General features: G+C 36.6%; 1 long non-coding RNA gene across 1 annotated transcript in view; it reads right to left on the bottom strand.

The window, feature by feature from the left end:
• Nucleotides 1–7,086: 7,086 nt before the first annotated feature.
• LOC128248310 (uncharacterized) overlaps nt 7,087–19,001 on the bottom strand; it is a 44,251-nt gene continuing 32,336 nt past the window's right edge. Inside the window, exon 3 of the long non-coding RNA XR_008264543.2 lies at nt 7,087–7,532. This is a non-coding gene — a long non-coding RNA (uncharacterized LOC128248310). The remainder of the gene's footprint in view (nt 7,533–19,001) is intronic.

Genomic DNA, 19,001 nt, shown 5'->3' with positions numbered 1-19,001 from the left:
TGTATGCAATGTTTTGAGTGTCATGGATGCTTCAAAAGTGGAAGGAAGTCTCTGGAAGACCTACCATGAAATGTAGTATTGTGCATTGAGAATTTGTCCCCTAGAGCCAGACTGTCAATTAAGAGTTCTAGTGCAACATTTGAAGCATTTGAGGGAGATGCGGTGAAAGCGATCGGATCTGTGGAGCATGAAGAATTAGATTCTTCATGATAACAATGCACCCTGTCATCAAGCTCTCTTCAGTTGTGAGCTTCTCATCAAAACAACAAGGTATTACTTCTGCACCTGCTCTCTTTACTAGATTTAGCACCTGCAGACATCCATCTTTTCCCTAAGATGAAAATGCAGCTCAAAGGTTGCCGTTTTAGTACCATTATCCAGAACGAATTGCAGAAGGTCCTTGACTCACTTACGGAGAACGACTTCCAGACTGGATTCCAAAAGTGGCAGGAATGATGATTCAATGTATATCTATGTCCATAATGTATTTTTGCTCTGGATGAATCAATATAAGCTTAAATAGTCAGCATCAGATGATCAAATCATGTCTATGCTGCACAAGGTGACTATTTCAAACAAGATGATGTTGAAACTTAGGTAAATAAGTTGTTTTTTATTAAACATTACTAGTCCAGGAACTCTTTGACACCACCTCATATCGTCATCATCATTTAATGTCCATTGTCCATGCTGGAATGGGTTGAATGGTTTGACCAAAGCTGGGGTGCTGCACCTGACTCCAGTCTGATTTGGCAGGGTCTTCTATGGCTGGATGCCCTTCTTTATGCTGACCACTTTTACATGGCACTGCACGGGTGCCATTAAGTGGTGTCACACAGGTGCTTTTATGTGGCACTGCATAGATGTTTTTATGTGGAACCACCAGAAGTGCTTTACACTGCCAGAGGTGTGTATATATAGATATATAATAAAAAAATTAGATTCAGATGAATTAGGTACTTAAGTTGAGGCAGCAGAATTTAGTACAGTATTATCCATACAATTTCAAAGTAAGGTGATTAAAATCAAAATAAGCAACAGAATATCCTGTTGCTTATTTTGATATATAGATACATATATGCTCCAGCATGACTGCAGCTGCATGACTGAAATGAGTAAAAGAATAAAAGAACATATATGTGTGTGTGTGTGTGTGTGATTTTTTTATTGCCCACAAGAGGCCAACATAGACTTATATGTATGTGTGTGTGTGTATGTGATACTTGTAAATGAGTGTCACCATCATAGAAGCAGTGGCATTTGTTTCCAATCACCTGTGAAAATATGCTGGGCCATGAGAAAATATTACTTGGCCAGGGTTTGCAATAGGAAGGATATCCAGCTTCTGAAAATCTGCCTCAGTGAATAGCATCAAGCTCATGCAAACATAGAAAAGTGAATGCTACAATGACAGTGATGACAACATTGATGAATAAATATAATAATAATAAAAATCACCAAATGTCTTTTCTTGACAAACCTTATGTTGAAGAGAAATAGACACATGCAAATGTTGAATGGGAAATAAGTATATGCAGTTTGTATTGGCATATCTGATGCACTCTCTTCAAAAGACCTGGGCCCTACATGTGAAGCTAGACTCATATTACACACTTTGATGCAATAAAAACATTTTTCCTGAATATGCAGGTGTGGCTATGTGGTAAAAAGTTTGCTTACCAACTTCATGGTTCTGGGTTCAGTCTGATGGTATGCGCACCTTGGGAAAGTGTCCTCTACTAAAGCCTCAGGCTGACCAAAGCTTCGTGAATGCATTTGGTAGACAGAAACTGAAAGAAGTCTGTTGTGTGTCATTCATCATCATCGTTATCGTTTAACATCCGTTTTCCATGCTGGCGTGGTTTGGATGGTTTCACTGAGGTCTGGAAAGCCAGCGACAGCACCAGGCTCCAATCTGACCTGGCAATGTTTCTACAGCTGGATGCTTTTCCTAATGCCAACCACTCCGAGAGTGTAGTGTGTGTATGCATATATATATATATATATATATATATATATATATATATATATATATATATATATATATATATATATATAATACGTCAAGAAATAACTATTGTTTCTTTCAAAAGAGACAAAGAGTTAATAGGACTGCAAAAAAGAAGTGTTCAAATAAATGAGGCAAGGGTAATTAAACATTGGTCATAAAACAAACATTAAAATGAGTTAACGTCTTTATATATGGTATCAAACCTCCAACATACATCATATATAAATAAATATGGCCATGACTTTCATAATATATAAATCAAAAATCAAAATATATAAGACATGCAAATACGGAAAACCACCAAAAGTAAAAAAATATACATATATGTGAAAAAAAACAACAAAACAAGTATAGGAACGTCCCATCATAAAACGGCTAAAAATTTATAAAATACCTTAAAATACTAAAAATATGTCATGCTGAGAAAGCGGGCAAACAAATAAAGAATAAATCAACTAAAAAGTTATATTTACCTCACTCACACCAAAGGTAATAATACACGAGTAAATTTTTTTTTTTGCAAATCAAAAAAAATTGTCTACACAGAATATAATAATTCAAGAGTAAGGTTTCCCGGATTAAACTAAACACATCATCTATGGCCATTTCAGGAGCACATCACCATAGTTAGATTGCAATTGATGCATATCATGGCAATGGCCCCCTATTCAGGGTGAAAAGAGAGATAGGACACATATACAAGACCTTGGTGATTTTCTGTATGTGTATGTCTTATGTCTTATATATTTTATATTTTGATTTATATATTATGAAAGCCATGGTAACATTTATTTATATATGATGTATGTTGGAGGTTTGATATCGTATATAAAGTCATTAAATCATTTTAATATTTGTTCTATGCACCCACTACACTCTTGGAGTGGTTGGTGTTAAGCAGGGCATCCAGCTGTAGAAACTTTGCCAGATCAGATTGAGCCTGGTGCAGCCTCTGGCTCACCAGTCCTCAGTCAAACTGTCCAATCCATGCCAGCATGGAAAGCAGATGTTAAATGACGATCATGATGATATATATATATATAAATAAAGCCAGTATACCTTCGAACATTGGGCCTTACCGAGGCATTGACAAGTGACTGAGACCTTTGGAGACATGCTGTGCTTGAGAAGACCCAACAAGCCAAGTGAGACAGTGGCCTATGCCAGTGGGTATAACCAGCCCACTTATGGATACCCCTCATTCATTGGGCAATGAACCTTGCTTGCAAAGACCTATTGAGGCAAGTGAAATCAAAATCAAAATCACTGACGTGGCTGATGACAGAAGCGTTTGATTGGCATTCGTACCAGTGGAACATTAAAAGCACATCCGAACATGGGGTGTAACCAGTCCACTTATGAATACCCCTCATTCATTGGGCAATGAACCTTGCTTGCAAAGACCTATTGAGGTTAGTGTAAACAAATCAAAATCTTCCAGACCAAGCATGACCACAGTCTAAAGGCTGAAACCAGTAAAAAGTCTATAAAAAAAAAACGATACAGCTTTGGTATTGCACTGCATCTAATAAAAGTGTGTATCTTTTATGGGTGTATTAGATAGTATGTATGCATATGTGTGTATAAACATATATATAAGTATATATGTGTGTATATATATATATATATATATATATATATATATATATATATATATATATATATATATATATATATATATATATATATATACATATACATATACATATATATATATATATATATATATATATATATATATATATATATATATATATACACATATATACATACATATATATAGGTATATATGTGTGTGTGTGTGTATATATATATATATATATATTTATACACACATTTATATACACATATATATAAGTATATATGTGTGTGTGTATATATAAATATATAGACACACACATATATATATAAACACACACACATACATATATACACTCACATCCACACACACACACACACACACACCTGTTTCTTCTTTTTCTTTAAGACTTTTCACTGTTCGCTTCCTGCCCATGCAGATTTGGTTACTTTTTCTGATGAGTTGTAGTACACCTGACTACTGCATGCAATAAATTCATTATGCACACACACACACACACACACACACACACACACACACACACACACACACACACACACACTCACACAAGGTGTGGTGAATAAACAGTTGTCTAAATTACACAAAAATGAAAATAACAGACATCTTATTTTAAAAGATATATTTACCAAAATTACATAAAAATATCTTGAAATAGTAAAGAGTAAATTTATTCAATAAAATCACCATTGGCTTCAACCATGGCCTCCAGACGACTACCGAATCTCTTGCAACTCTTCTGGACCGTTTCTTCTTGTTTCAGTTGGTGAATGCTGCCATAATCCTTACCTTCAGTTCATCTTTGGTGTTACAAGGAGTTTTGTTAGTCTCTCGCTCAACTGTGCCCCATACATAATCATCAAGGGGGTTGCAGTCTGGGGAGTTAGGTGACCAGATATTAAGGGTGATGTGGTTTCAGAAATTGTCTGACAGCCATAACTGGGTTCTCCTGCTTGTGTGTCATGGTACAGAGTCCTGTTGCCAGACAAAATGTCTTCCAGCAGTCATCCTCTTGACCAAGGGCAGCACTACTTACTCCAGGCACTTGATGTAGGCCTCCTTGTTGAATGTGAGGCTGTGTGGGAAGATGAATGGAGGCATAACATCGCCATTACTAGTGATCACTCCAAACATCATGATGTTGACTGTATGTTTGATTTTTATCACTCTCAGTACATGTCCTCAGATTGCACTGTCCTCAGATTGACACCCAAATACTCTGAAATGTTCATATTGGAGCTTCCAGCATAAATACCAAGCTGTGCAGCATGTCATTTCTAAATTTCTGGCAGAGTGAATTGTCATGGTGCTGTTTCTCTCACAGACAATGCCCAACTGACCCTACTATACTGTATAGTCAACAAAATAAAAGACAAGCAATGCATACGAATGAAATTAAAAATACAAAATGGCAACAATTTACCCATTGCACCATATGTGTGTGTATATATATATTGAAATCAAATTTGATGACTGGCACCTATGCTAGTGGAGCACTAAGAGCACTATCTGAGTGTGATCATTGCCAGAGTAGCCGACTGGCTTCCATGCCGATGGCACATAAAAAGCACCATTCAAGCGTGATTGTTACCAGCGTTGCATCACTGGCACTTGTGCCGGTGGCACATGAAAAACATTCGAGCATGGTCATTGCCAGTGCCGCTGGACTGGCTCCTGTGCAGGTGGCACGTAAAAAACACCATTTTAGTGTGGCCATTGCCAGTACCGTCTGACTGGCCCTCATGCCAGTGGCACGTAAAAGCACCCACTACACTCTCGGAGTGGTTGGAGTTAGGAAGGGCAACCAGCTGTAGAAACTCTGCCAGGTCAGGTTGGAGCCTGGTGCAGCCTTCTGGCTTGCCAGTCCTCAGTCAAATCATCCAGCTTATGCTAGCATGGAAAGCAGACGTTAAACAATGATGATGATGATATATATCTTTTAGATTTGTTTACAGGAAACGTTTTGAATATGCAAATAAAGCTATCCGATTATGCTGATCACAGTCTAATGAAGCTGATTGGAGAACCAGTTTTGGGTGGGGGTTGTATCAAGCTGTACCAATATAATATAGGATAAATGTATCCCAGGAATATGGACTATGAACTTGAGAAACATGTGATTTGTGGAAACACACATAGCGGTGCATTAAAATATTTATAAATTCCATCCAAGGATTATTGTTATTATTACTATATATGTGTATGTATATATATATTCACCATGATAGATTGCTAGCCACTACACCTTCTTTATTTTCTTTCCTTGTTTCTTTCTGTGTTCCTTTCTGTGGAAGAGTGTAGGCTCGAAACGTTAAAGACTTTTTCACTTCCCAAGTGTTAAACTATTACATCTGTTTGTTGTCTACACCACCTGTTTTCTTTTGTTTTCTGTGAATTCTCCTTATATATATATGTGTGTGTGTGTGTGTGTGTGTGTGTAAATGCGTATATACACACACAAATATATTAATTTTCCACTTTTTTCTGACATTATTGTTAGGAAAATTTCACTCACAAGACATTGGTTAAGTTGAGGCTACAATAAAAGAAACTTTCTCCAAAGTACCATACTGTCAAATCATAACTGGAACCATGATCCGAGATTCCTATGATGTTTCCACCAGTAAATAATCATTAGTTCTGGAACCCGTTATTCATATAAACTAACAAAATTGTTTAAAGAATTGCTCAGTCATCGTTTAAGGAATTTCTAATAAAGTTTTATGACATTGACTTTGAGTTAAAGTTGAAATACTTTTATTCATTCTTCTGTAGCAACACTCTTCTTAATTCTAAAATAACAATAGTGCTATTTCAATATACAATACATTTGAAATACAAAAGCTCTTTATATTGTCTGAAGTAGCCTTTCAAATTAATTGCTGTAGACAATAATATCATTTAGATGAAGAGAAAAAAATCTTAGCTTATAGTCATTAGTGAATATAAAATAGTTTAAAAAAATTATTGACTATAATAATTAGTTGTTTGTATTGTCATTTAGCTATAGGCCAATTTCGCCAGTTTTGATGAAGAAGCCTATACATTTCTTTTCTATTTTGCCTTTTCCTTCGAAATCTTAAAACAGCAATAAATTTGGAAATTGTTATAATAACAAATATAAATCATATTTTTTTTAAGGTTCTTAAATTTAAATTTTAGATTTAAGCTGAAACTACTTCAAGTTAAATTACAGAACACCAAGTTTTATGCCTTAATATATATTGACATGCACTCAGCTTACTTTTTGTTTTAAATTTAATTTGTTTCCCTTCTTTCAAAACTAAACTTTAGTATTTTTGAAAGAAAGAAAGAAAAAAAAAAAAATTAACACAAGTTTTATGTTAAATTCTTCAATAAATGATTTCTGACATAAAATGCAGAAACAAACCAACAACTATTGATTTTTGTAACTGATGTGCATTTTTATTTCATTGAACAGTTTCGGTAGAATAACATAGCATGATGAAACAATATATTTTGATTTCATTTTACTTATGTGTTGTGTGTATAACAGTCACAACATTATTAAGAACAGTTTTCAATTATTATAATAGCATTCATTATCATCATTTGCAATATCTTATATTCATTAATGATATCACATTTCCTTTCTACATCAAATCCTCTTTTTTTCTCCTCCCCATTATCATCATCAACAGCTTCATTGTTGTCTTCTATTAACTTCCTTATTGTTTTCCACAGCATGGTCCTTCCTGGCTGGTATGGATGCCTCCAATTTCCTTTAATGATACTAAACATCTGACTGGCTGCCTTTCTTACTACCTGAAATATCGTACAAATATTTTGCGTATACCTGGTGGTTCCCATTTACTTGAGAGTGTTGAAACTACCTGCACACAAGTAATATCTTCTTCACATTAAACCAGGTAGGAAAGACTGTTTCTATCTTGGAAGTTCCATCTGTAAACAGATATAATTTATAGAGAGATTAATCATTTTTATTTTCCAGGAATGTGGCATAGAATAGGATAAAAGTCCAATATTCAAAATCTGAGAGTACAAAAAAAGAACAAAAAATGCGGTTGGTCTAGAATTCCTCTCAATTTTTTAATTCTCGCCAGCATTTGAAAAATGTGAAGAAGCTAAAAGTTTATTGGAAACTGAGAAAATTTGTTATTTTCCACCAGAAAGTGATCAATCCAGCTACAATGATCCCATAAAAATTAAGTCACAACTGCATTGATTTAATCATTATTACCAACACAGTCACCATTTCTAGTACCACCCCACCACAATCACCACTATTAGTACCATTATGTAGGGCAGGGATGGGCAGCTTACCATTTCCAAGTGGGAAAGGGCCGCATGATAAAACACATATGCATGAAATATTACTTGCCCACTTTACACTGAATTTTTTGCAGTTTTTCCCAATTTTATTTGTCTTAATATGAAATTAGTAACCTAGAAACTCGTCAACGGCTGCACAACAACATGTCGAGGGCCACAGATTACCCATGTATGATGTAGGGTGATGGTTGTTGTTGCCATCAACCCATACATTGTCATCACCACCATGATTATTGTTATAAAGTAAGACAAATAATATTGTACTCAGAATATAACTTTATGAAATAAACAATTCAAAACTGAAGTGCAAAGTAGTAGATTGTAATTTCAATTTGCCCACAATGCAAAATGAACCGTCATCTGCACCACAGTAGGTGTGCTAAGGTGAAAAGAGTCAATCCACAGTGATGAGTCGATGTATATCTATGTCCATAATGTGTTTCTTCACTGGATGAATCAAAGCTTAAATAATCAACATCACATGATCAAATCGTGTCTATGGATTGGATGACAATAAACAATGCTTTGTGTCAGGACAGCTGGGGTTTTCTCATCTCCCCTTTCATTAAAAGATGAATATTTGGTATATGAAGAAATTTTATTTTGAGGGCTTACTTGTATGTGTTCAGTCAGTTTTTTATTTCAATTGGACCTTCGTAAATTTAACGAAGTAGTTTCTAATCGAGTTTGAATATTTTGATTTTTCATATTTCCTTGATTTTCATTCATAAATAGTGGCATTGACAGCTCTCCCCTCCATCTTAACTGGTTAACGTCCTGCACTAAGGTGAAAGGTCCAACTAATATCACATATATGACATTACTTCTCTGCTTTATTCCCTGACCGTCTTGCCACTTAGGGTGACTTGGTCAAGTATCAAGAACATATACTAGACCTCCCTGCCTGTGACTTGGTATACTACTTAATTTTGGTGATTGTTTTGCATTTCCAAGTTTCGTCTTATCAAAAACACTGCAAATGTTTCTCAGAAACATTATTTCTGCCAGTATTTTTGGCCCAGGTGCAGCAGCATTCAGTGTTATTCTGTAGTTCATTAAAAGAGTTGCAAATTTTCTTCTAACTCACCATTCTCCTCAATTTTGAGCAATGTACACTTAAGGGTATCCATGGATCTCTCTACTAATCCATTGGATTGAGGATGATATGAGAAGTTCTTATATGATTGATACCATTTTTCTTACAAAATGTTGTGAATTCTAGAGAAGTGAATGGTGAACTGTTATCCAATACTAAAACAACTGGTAACCCAAATCTTGAAAAAGCTTGATGTAGCTTTTGTATTGTGGCTGAAGTTGTTGTTTTTTATAACGAAGGCCTCCAACCATTTAAATAATGCATCAACCATAATAAAAAAAAGTAGTTGTCATTATGAGGTCCTGCAAAATCTGTGTGTACTCTAGACCATGGTGCTTTTGGAAACGACCAAGGAATGCTTATTTGAATAGGTAATTCTGAGGCTTTTGCGCATTTTGGACATATTTGCACAAGAAACTCAATATCTTTGTCAAGTCCCTGCCAATAAATGTAACTTCTTGCTAAAATTGGAAATGGCTGGTTTAGATGCTAAAGGGTTAAAGGAAGATGAATGGTTATGATTGTAGCGAAGAATTCACAAAAAGCATCAAATTCTATGAATATTACTCTGAAAGATATTATTGGATATCATTTGTTAATACTACAGCTGGAATAATATCCATTTTCCAAAATTGAAACTCCAGGCTCAGGTAAAAGTGAAGTGTCAAATAAATTCTTTGATGACCAAGAAATGAAATGAAACTAGTTGCCATGAAGCAGCTTTTACATGTTTATTGAAGTTTCAAATACTGAGATAAGAGAAAACCAATTCAAGAACTGGCAGAATATTGCAAGAAAACAGGGTCTTAAGAAATCAAATAAGGATTAGAACTATTGCAGCCTTGTACAACAGATGGTATCTTGATAACAAATACTCTGATTCAACCCTCCATAAAATGCTGGCTTACATGGGTCCCACTCCATTACCAGTCACTCAATGAGATGAGCTGAATTACATTATTATCCAGGAAAGTGGACACCATTGTTAAGAATAAATAGAAGACCAAAAAAACAGAAATAAACTCCAATTGTTTTTGATTTTTTTTCATGGCACACTTTTTAATAACATCAAAACAGAGAATAAAGTACAAAAGATGCCATAATGATGTGAAAAAAATTGCCAATCAAACTCTAGTTCAAATGGTTGCAATATAGATGACAGGAGTTGCTTCCACACCTTTGCTACAGCCTGAAACATGGCAACAGATGTCAAAGGCAAAAAGTATATGTCTTTCAAAGAAACAACAAATAAAATAACAGAAGAAATTGTCGGATTGTGGACTTGAAAACCAGTGACAAGCCAACAATCGGAAATAGAGATATCCTGTGAACAAAGGTGAAAAGCCAGAATAGAAATGTTGAACAACCCAGACGATATTATCAAAGCTGAACGATGCAATGAACTGAACAAATCTGTCAAAACAACACCGAAAAACACAAAAGAATGAGAACCTATAAGACAAAATAGAACTAGATACTGACTTCAAGAACAATACATAGTCACAACCTTTATCATACAGCATAATAAAAGATAAAGATGGTAACACATATACAAACACAGCTAAGATACTTCAATATGATAATTTTGAACAACATTTTTAACTCTAAATTCCCATATAACCTGTAAGTAGTCCACATGTGATGAGGACATTCTTACAAAAATAACAAAAGATGAAATATAAAAACGAATTTAAGCACTGTAAAGCTACAAAACAGTTATGCATGGATGCTATCAACACTAAAGTATTAAAAACAGGAAGAGACCCCATGGTTAATATGTTCCATGTAATTGTCATCTATGTATCATACTTAATGTAAGCACATTACAAGAAAGCATATTTACTGTGATATTCATCTAAGATGATATTTCTTACAAGCATGTTGTGTTTAAGAACATAGCGTATATTGGTAACAGATAAAAATCCTCTTGCAGTCGATAGTGAGGATGCTTGATGCTAGACAATTTTTATCTGCTACTGGTGTATGTATTGTGTTTTTAAACACAGCATGTCCATAAGAAATGCACTCACTTGACAAATGTCACAGTTAATTTTCTTTTACATGATGCATCTATATTCAGTATGATACACAGATGGCTATTTTAATCTAACACTGCTTCTGTTGCATATAACAGACTTATACTTAATACTCAACATGGTAAGAAAACAATAACATTTTGGGTCTGTAAAGCTGGTAACAGCAGTACATAAAGAGTGACAAACAAAAACACTAAACACCACAAAGGAATTTCTCTCTTCTCAAAAAAACCCCTGTAAAAATTGTTCATTAAAGTCTTGCACAACAAAAAGTAAAACCAAAGCAGCGAGTCATTCTGGTTTTAGTCCAGTATATATGAAGTGGTTTCAAAAAGTTCCCAGACTAGTTCTGTAATGCACCAACAGAGGGCAGCATATGGTTGCATATGCAGTGAGAGCTAGCAGTGACTTTCATGAGGCAGTGTGTCAAGCGACATCACTGTGATCATGTGTATGCTATAGTCTTCCAGTTTTTGTCATAGATGTGTTGAACTTGGGAAGTCTGCTACAGAGACATTGAGCATGCTTCGGTAAGCTTACAGTGATGAGGCCACGTTTTGAGTGGCACAGGTTCTTCAAAAGTGGAAGAATGTCTGTGGAAGATGATGAGTGACCTGCAAGACCTGCCACAAGTGTCACCCCAAGAAATGTGGAGAAAATTCATCCTCTTGTGCATGAGAATCATTGGAGAACATTTTGAAGCATTCTGTGATAAGAAGCTTGCTTCTCCACCACTTGGTTCCAGGTACAGTCCCACTGAGTGACACCTGGTGCAAGTATCTTAAACTACAGCCTCTGGCTGACCAAAGCCTTGTGAGTGGATTTGGTAGACGGAAACGAAACTGGACGAACCTGTTGTATATGTATGTGTGTGTCATTGTGTCTGTGTTCATCCCCCACCACTGCTTGACAACCAGTGTTGGTGTGTTTATGTCCTTGTAACTTAGTGACTCAGCAAAAGAGACTGATAGAATAAGTACCAGGTTTTAAAAAAAAACATAGTACTGGCATCACAACTAAAAATTCTTTGAGGCCATGCCCCAGCATGGCCACAGTCTAATGACTAAAACAAGCAAAAGATAAAAAAAACAAGCATGTTTAGCCATGGGACAACATTATTTTGTTTGCAAACAGTTGAGGATTTCTGATAGGAGTGTTCATCCATAGCAAATCTGTTTCAATAGAATTCACCTGACCCATGCAAGCATAGAAAAGTGGATGTAAAAACAATGATGAGAATATTTCATGGAGCAAAATTACAATTAACAAGCACAAAGAGGAATAATGAGTTGAGAGATTTAGTTAAATCAACAGATTTTTCTTGCATCTTACCGTGCAGTTTATACACTCTGTTACTGAGAAATGTCTGTATTTTGTCACCTCAGACAAATACCACTGATTTGGGAATGCAGCCAACACATTTGGCAAACTAGAGCAAAAGGTGTGGATGAGCTTGGAAATATATCAAAATTGCTATAAAGCTTAAGGGATTTCAAAATTGTGTATTTAGATAGAAGAGTTTATTGAAGGGAGGTAAATCAGGTTACCCGACCGTTTTATGGAATACCATAAACGGCTTCCTTGCATTCTAGATTTAACCTTATTTCTTTCTTGTCTTGTTGTTTGGAAGCAAGCCTTGGATGATCTACCAAAGACATCTTGTACTTATTTTAGTCACTGGACTGAGGCCATGCTGGGGCATCACCTTGAAGAGTTTAGTTGACCAAAACCACCCCAGGACTTCTGTTTTTTTGTAGTCTGGTCCTTACTCCATTGACCTCATTGACCAAACCAGTGAGTTACAGGGATGTAAACAAACCAACACTGGTTGTCAAATGATGGGGACAGACCAACACAAAGACATCATACACACATTCATCCCTTCATCTAACCCTCCATGCATCCATCCATACATACACACATACAAACCTACATATATGCACACATGCATACACACATGCATTTTTTCACATTATTAAAGCCACTACCTTGTTATGACAGCATGGTTCTGTAATTCTGCACCTTGAAATCTCTATAGACTCCTACCTTAGGCATTATTTCCTTTTTATTAATATACATGATTCATTAAATCTGTTTCATTATAATCAAGTTTGACATATTCAATCTAATTGAAGAGTCTATTGTATAGCTTCTATATCCATATGCTTATATATGAACCTGTATGCATATTTGCTGTATGAAGATATCTATATGTACATGCATATATTTGTACCTGTATGTATGCCTTTGAGTATATATGTGTGTATATATGTGCCTTTATTCTGAAATGTGTGTGTGTGTGTCTGTGTGTATGAATGTACATATGTATGTGTGTGTGCATCGATATCTATTTATGTGTACATATATTTAAATTAAGTAAGCAGGCATGGTTGCATTTATATTTGGTCTGTTTATTTATGTGTATATATATATATATATATATGTGTGTGTGTGTAGGTAGATAGATAGATAGATTTACAGATATATATCTATAATACATTAAAAGACATTTTCAATCCTGATTGCTTGCAATGTTACCAAGACAAACTGGTGAATTATGGGAAAATATGAATTAAGTTTACCCTGAATTGTTAATACAAATGAAATTAAATACATCTCATGTAAATTGGAGCAGTAGTTATTGAGATATTTGAGGTTTACATGTATAAATACCCAAAACGGTGCATAATGGGAAAATGTGCTGAATATAACTTCATCCTGATAGATAGATAGGTAGATAGATATACGGGTATATAGATATATATCTATAATACATTAAAAGTCATTTTCAATCTTGCTTGCTTGCAATGTTACCCAGCCAGACTGGTGCATTATGGGAAAATATGAATTAAGTTTACCCTGAATTATTAATACAAATGAAATGAAGTATATTGGAGAAGTAGTTATTGCGATATTTGAGGTTTGGATGTATAAATACCCAAAACGGTGCATGATGGGAAAATGTTCAGAATATAACTTCATCCTGAAAGGGAAAAAACTCTAACCTTTTGATTAGACAGTGATTTGACAATGATTTTGAAAAAATATGATTTGTTTTTCTACAGTAAATATATATACATACAACCTTCAACGGAGTAACAGTCATATATGCAACTTGAACAGACACACACATCACTACATAAACATACATTTACATATACATACACATATACACACATGCAGACATGTCTACATACATACATAAATACTCACGTACATACATACATACATGCATTCATACATATGTAAATGCATACATACATACATGCATATATGCATATATACATGCATACACATATGCCTACGTACATGCATACATACATACATACACACACACACACACACACACACACACACGCACACATATCATGAGCTTCGTAACCACAGTTCCCTAGGTTTTTTTCAAATGCATTCAACATTATCTCACCTTCAAAGATATGGCTGCTATTTCTAGCACGCCCTGCTACTACATAACAGCTATTTGTGATAAAGAATCCAGCATACCTGTTGTGTGATAGCAGGGCGTGCAAGAAATAGCAGCCAAATCTTTCCTTTTCTAGGGGAAAGGAACCGTTTGCATGTGATTGTGAAATAACCTGGAAAAGAAAAGACCCACAAAACAAAACTCCGCTGCTGGGAAACTGAGTTTCCCAGTGACCCAATGGATTATGGGTAGTCTAGTGTATTGTATAATCTAGGCATATTTAAGTGAATATATATAAGTACATGTGCATATATGTATTGATATATTCATGTATATGTATATATATATGTATATATATATATATAACAGTTTGTGTGTGTATTTATATGTTATGTATATAGCTGTATATAGATATGTATGCGTTTATATGCATATTTGTGTGTATGGTTTTGTGTCCAGCTGAATGTGCTTATATAGGTATCTATGCATGAGGGAGCGCTGAAAAGTTCCTGGCTTTGGGTAAAAGAAAATACAGGAGAATCAGTTAATTATGATCTTATATAGCATGTTCCCCTCTCAGATTCCCACATTTATTGCAGTGGTCCTTCAGGTTTTCTAAGCCCTGTAAAAGAACACAGAAGTTTGGGCCTCCAACCAGGCCTTTCGTGATACCTTTAATGCCCCAAACTTTTCAACCCTCCTTTATACTTTGTATATGAGAATGTGTATATGCAGTAAATTATGTATCTCATTATTCAGTTTTATTTCAAGATTTCTTGTCAATAGAGAAAGAGCCGGTTTCTCCTTCATTGGAATTTCATCATCAACAACTAGGTATTTTTGTATGTATGTATGTATATGTGCAGATATTTATGTTTTGCTTTATGTATGTCTTCTCATCCATATACTTGCATATCTAGACACGCTCATATATACTTACATGATAAACTTCTGGAAATTTTTACAGATTTTCACAGTTCCAGTGATGGATTGGATCTGTAGTCTTCGAATCAGCATTCTCCTTTCTGATTTTGAGAATCTAATTTCTCAAGATTGGTATTTAGGCAGTCATCATCGTCATCATCGTTTAACGTCCGCTTTCCATGCTAGCATGGGTTGGACGATTTGACTGAGGACTGGTGCAACCGGATGGCTACACCAGGCTCCAATCTAATTTGGCAGAGTTTCTACAGCTGGATGCCCTTCCTAACGCCAACCACTCAGAGAGTGTAGTGGGTGCTTTTACGTGTCACCCGCACGAAAACGGCCATGCTCGAAATGGTGTCTTTTATGTGCCACCCGCACAAGAGCAAGTCCAGGGGCACTGGCAATGATCTCGCTCGAAAACCCTACAAGGCCAGTCAGGCGGTACTGGCAACGGTCACGCTCAGGATGGTACATCTTATGTGCCACCCACACAAGAGCCAGTCCAAGGGCCCTGACAACGATCTCACTTGGCTTGCCGGGTCTTCTCACGCACAGCACATTTCCAAAGGTTTCAGTCAGTAGTCATCACCTCGGTGAAGCTCAATGTTCGAAGGTCTTGCCTCACCACCTCAGCCCAGGTCTTCCTGGGCCTACCTCTTCCACGGGTTCCCTCAACTGTTAGGGAGTGGCACTTTTTCACGCAGCTATCCTCATTCATTCTCACCACATGTCCAAACCAGCACAATCGTCTCTCTTGCACACCACTACTGATGCTTCTTATGTTCAGCTTTTCTCTCAAGATACTTACACTCTGACAGGTATGCACATTTACATTACACATCCAGCGGAGCATACTGGCTTCATTCCTTGCGAGCTTACGCATGTCTTCAGCAGTCACAGCCCATGTTTCACTGCCATGTAGCATGGCTGTTCGTACACATGCGTCATACAGTCTGCCTTTTACACTGAGTGAGAGTCCCTTTGTCACCAGCACAGGTAAGAGCTCTCTAAACTTGGCCCAGGCTATTCTTATTCTAGCAGTTACACTTTCAGCGCACCCACCCCCACTACTAACTTGGTCACCCATATAGCGGAAGCTATTGACTACCTCTAGTTTTTCTCCCTGGAATGAGATAGAAGTTGTTTCCTGTTTGTTTACAGTCTTTATTGCACCTGAGCATCTGCCACATACAAAAACTAACTTTGTAGTTAATCTGCCTTTGATATTGCTGCACCTCTTATGTGTCCATAGCTTGCACCGGGTACATCTTATAGAGTTACTACCTACTCCTTTACTGCATACTGAGCAGGGCCATCTACCTGAAGGGGGTTGTGTTTTATCTACCTTCCTACTTATTAGGATTTTGGTTTTTGCTAGGTTGACTCTAAGGCCCTTCGATTCTAGTCCTTGCTTCCACACCTTAAACTTCTCCTCTAGTTCTGATAGTGACTGCGCAATTAGTGCAAGGTCATCAGCATAGAGGAGCTCCCAGGGGCAACCTGTCTTGAATTCTTGTGATCGCCTGGAGGACTATGATAAATAGGAGGGGGCTGAGGACGGAACCTTGGTGGACCCCTACCTCTACCCGGAATTCATTACTGTACTCATTTCCAACCTTCACCTTACTGGCAGCATCTCTGTACATGGCTCGCACAGCTCTCACTAACCATTCTTCTATCCCAAGTTTCCTCATTGACCACCAGATAAGGGATCAAGGGACCCTGTCAAAGGCTTTCTCCATGTCAACGAAGGCCAGGTACAGAGGTTTATCCTTGGCTAGATATTTCTCCTGCAGCTGTCTCACTAGAAATATGGCATCAGTGGTGCTTTTACCTGGCACAAACCCAAACTGCATCTCATCTAAATTGATTCGCTCCCTAATTAGTTGGGCTATGACCCTCTCCGTAACTTTCATAACCTGATCTAACAGCTTGATGCCTCTGTAATTATTAGTATCTAAAGCGCCACCTTTACCTTTGTAGCAGTTTACTATGGTGCTGCTACACCAGTCATTGGGTATGACTCCTTCGTGTATCACCTGGTTCATAATACGGGTGACTAGGCTGTAGCCAATACTGCCAGATATTTTGAGCATCTCTGCAGTGATTCCTGATGGGCCGGGGGCTTTCCCTGTCTTCATACTCTTAATTGCTTTATCTACCCTGGTACTGTCAACTCGGATAGCTGGTCCCTCTGTTGGGCTGACATACGGCAGGCTCTCTTTCTCCCATTCATTCTCTTTATTAAGCAATCTATCGTAGTGGCATCTCCAGACCTCTTTCTTTGCAGCCTCATTTAGCGCAAGCGTACCATCATCCATGCGAACACATTTCTCTCCTACAACATCACTATTCTCTCTCCTACACTGTCTTGCAACACGAAATACCTCGAGTCACGTATTTCAGTGCCCCAATATTTACAGGTATAAACCTGAACTTGTAAACATACTTAAATATGTTTGTATGTATGTGTGTATGTATGTATGTATGTATATGCCTATAAGTATGTATAAGTCTCTACAGGTACATATGTACATGTATTCATATTTGTACATTTATTTCTCAGAGAGGCTGGTGTTAGAAAGGGCATCCAGCTGTAGAAACTTTGCCAGATCAGGTTGGAGTCTGGTACAGCCTTTCTGGCTTGCCAGTCCTCAGTCAAACTGTCCAACACATGCCAGCATGGAAAGCAGACGTTAAACGACAATGATTTCTATGTACAAATTTCTGTATATATTCAGTTATATATATATATATATATATATATATATATATATATATATATGATGACATACAAATGTCTATGTCTATACAAATGTTTGACTCTGCGGGTTACGTGTATATTTTATATGTGGGTGTAGTTGTGTATTTTTTGGGGAATGTTAACACCTCTATCTTCACCTTGTATTCTTCAGCCATATGCTTTTCCTGATGCCAAATTCTACTGCTTTTGTGAATAATATATTTTATTCCATGTCTTCCTATACTGAACCACTGCTGGGCATGTTGTTGTTTATGGGTGGCACCACCAAAGTAGTGCCAATGTAAAGACAGTTGGATACAAATACACATGCATATACACACACAGATACATGTGCACACACACACACACACACACACACACACACATGACAGATATCCACATACCAAATTTCACTTGCAAGACATTGGTCAGTTCAAGGTTGCTGTAAAAGACACTTTCTCAAAGAATCAGACAATGAGACTAAGACAGTTCTATATTTAAGAGATGAGGAATTACGTACATTATTTACATTTGACAGATATTTGTCCTCTTTTTGTTTGTTGTTAACACAACATTTCGGCTGATATACCCTCCAGCCTTCATCAGGTGTCTTGGGGCATATGGTGTAGTGGTTAAGAGCATGGGCTACTCACCCCAAGATTCCGAGTTCGATTCCAGGGAGTGACCTGAATAATAATGATAATAATAATGTCGAAAAATACCTTAGGAATGAGGACCTAGGTTTGAAACTTCTCCAAGACACCTGATGAAGGACAAAACAAGATGAGGACAAAAATCCATCAAATGTAAATAATGTAAATAATGTACAATGAGACTAAGCTCCAAACCACAT

The sequence above is a fragment of the Octopus bimaculoides genome, chromosome 7, assembly GCF_046866305.1.
Source record: "Octopus bimaculoides isolate indiv1 chromosome 7, ASM4686630v1, whole genome shotgun sequence".
NCBI lineage: Eukaryota > Metazoa > Mollusca > Cephalopoda > Octopoda > Octopodidae > Octopus > Octopus bimaculoides.
This window is presented reverse-complemented; position numbering and strand designations above follow the sequence as displayed.